Source organism: Propithecus coquereli, unplaced genomic scaffold (genome assembly GCF_000956105.1).
Source record: "Propithecus coquereli isolate 6110/MARCELLA unplaced genomic scaffold, Pcoq_1.0 Scaffold80, whole genome shotgun sequence".
NCBI lineage: Eukaryota > Metazoa > Chordata > Mammalia > Primates > Indriidae > Propithecus > Propithecus coquereli.
In genome coordinates, this window is record NW_012154174.1 from 7,009,860 (window position 1) to 7,012,424 (window position 2,565).

Genomic DNA, 2,565 nt, shown 5'->3' on the forward strand with positions numbered 1-2,565 from the left:
CTGCTGGGCCCACCTCTGCCTGCCCCAGGTCCTCCCTGCGCCGTCTCCTATGCACCCCTGTCAGATTGTGGTGGCTGGCCCCGGGGTGCGCTCTTCCTCTCCCTGCAGCCCGGCTCCGCGGCTCCACGCCCGCACGCCCCCACGTTCCAGCCGGCGCCGCCATCTACACTATGCTCCACTCTGCCCACAGCCGCACGCCAGCTTGCCAGGACATGGCACACACGCCGGCGTGCTGCCCTAGTGCCCGGGGACGGCGAAACGGACAGGCTCAGGAAGGTGGCGCTCATCACTGGCATCACCGGCCAGGATGGTTCGCACTTGGTCGGGTTCCTGCTCGAGGAAGGCGATGAGGTCCACGGAACTGTATGGCGATCCAATTCATTCAATACAGGTCCAACTGACCATCTGTATGAGAATCCCCAGGGTCATATTAAAGGAATTATGTTTTTGAATCCTAAAGACATGCAATTGCACTATGGTGATCTCACCGACAGTACCTGCCTTCTGAAGATCATTAATTAGGTAAAGCCTACAGAGATCTACAACCCGGGAGCCCAGAGCCACGTCAAAATATCCTTTGATTTAGCTGAGTATACTGCGGATGTTGACGGCATTGGCACTTCACGGCTTCTGGATGCAGGTAGCATTTGTGGCCTTACCAACTCTGTGAAGTTCTAACAAGCATCAACAAGTGAACTTTATGGGAAAGTACAAGAAATATCCCAGAAGGAGACCACCCCTTTCTACCCCCGGTCAGCAAAACTTTATGCCTACTGGATTGTGGTAAACTTCGTCAGGTGTTTAATCTCTTCGCAGTTAATGTTATTCTCTCCAGTCACGAGAGTCCCAGACAAGGAGCTAATTTTGTTACTCGAATAATTAGCCAGTTGTAGCTAAGATTTATCTTGGACAACTGGAATGCTTCAGTGTGGGAAATCTGGATGCTAAACGAGATTGGGCCCGTGCCAAGGACTGAAGGCGATGTGGCCGATGTTGCAGAATGATGAGCCGGAAGACTTTGTCATGGCTACTGGGGAAGTCCATAATGTTTGGGAGTTTGTCGAGAAATCATTTTTGCACATTGGAAAAACCATCGTGCAGGAAGGAAAGAACGAAGTGGGCAGATGTGAAGAGACCGGCAAAATTCACCTGACTGTAGATCTCAAATACTACCGACCAATTGAAGTGGACTTTCTGCAGGGAGATTGCACCAAAGTGAAACAGAAGTTGAACCGGAAACCCTGGTGGGGGCGGCGGGGGGGGGGGGGAAGAGGGGTCGCTTTTGGTGAGCCGGGGAGGCAGATGGTGCGCACCAGACATGGAGCACAGGAGGATCAACCCCAACGCCTGGGCACGGCTGCGGAGCCCAACGCCACCCTCAGGCCTGCGGTCCCAGCGTGGAGTTGCCCTTGCAGGGCTGTAGGCGCCGGCACATGCCACAGGGATCCCAGGAGGGGCACATGGACCCGTTGGTTCCCCGGGACCCCCACCACCACTGCGTTGTCCCTGCCAGCCCGAGCTGGGACCACTGAAGTTTGTAGCAGCCAAGATGTGACACTGTGGTTCGGGAAGCTTTGCTTTTGGTGAAGTCTCCTCTGAATGGTTTTGGAAAATCAAGATGTTTTAATCACACATTCACTTTACTTGAAATTATGTCATTGGACAATAAATTGTGGGGCCTTCAAATTGTTTTTCTCTTTTCTTATTAAAAATGGCCTTTCTGTGAACTAGTAAAAAAAAAAAAAAAAGTTCTTTGAATTTTTTCACTGGGTTGACATTTGCTTTCACAATTCAAATTCAATGGTGGGTAAAACTGCTGGTGCCTAGGAAAAAGGCAATGGAATGGAGCTATACTAGCACTCAGTGTATGCTTCACAATCCTGTGCTAGTATCAGAAAAACCCTAATTTAACTTTTTGAAGCAGCAAAATTTGTTTATTTTTATTATACATTGACCCTAAAATGAACATCTATTTAATATTCTGTGTGAGAAAATGGAAGTATGAATGACAATGGTTTCGTGAAGAAAAGCACTCGTGCAGTTGAGTTTCTATAGCTGATTTCTGCAGTTCCTACAATTTAACAGCTTTATAGAGGTTTAAATTATACAAAATTACATATTTAAGACGTAAAATTTGTCCTATGTACGTAGGTGATATACAATTAATTTTTAACGAATCATTCTATTGGTGTCATATGTAAGAAATCTGTCCACTTAATTTCATTCAGTAATGTTGTACAGTTTTCAGAGTAATAGTCTTGCATATCTTTTGTCAGATTAGTCCCTAAGTGTTTTGTATTATTGATGTTATGGCAAACATTGCTTTTATAAAATTTCAATTTCTAATTTTTTTTGTTGCTAGGATAGAAAACTATACTTTTTTTTTTTTTTTTTTGGGAGAGTAAGACAGCATCTCCCTCAGAGTAAGGGGTATGCAGATTTCAAAGAACTCCTTTAAAAGACTGGAGTCTCCTAAGTTTGGGATTCCTTAATTGTGATGCAAACTCTCTGTGAGCATAACTTCTACCTGGGCCCATCAACACAATGCCCCTAAAGACTGCAGAG

General features: G+C 46.2%; 1 pseudogene; it reads left to right on the forward strand.

The window, feature by feature from the left end:
- The first annotated feature begins 212 nt into the window (after nucleotides 1-212).
- Nucleotides 213-1,587, forward strand: LOC105825451 (annotated as a pseudogene).
- Nucleotides 1,588-2,565: the final 978 nt, after the last annotated feature.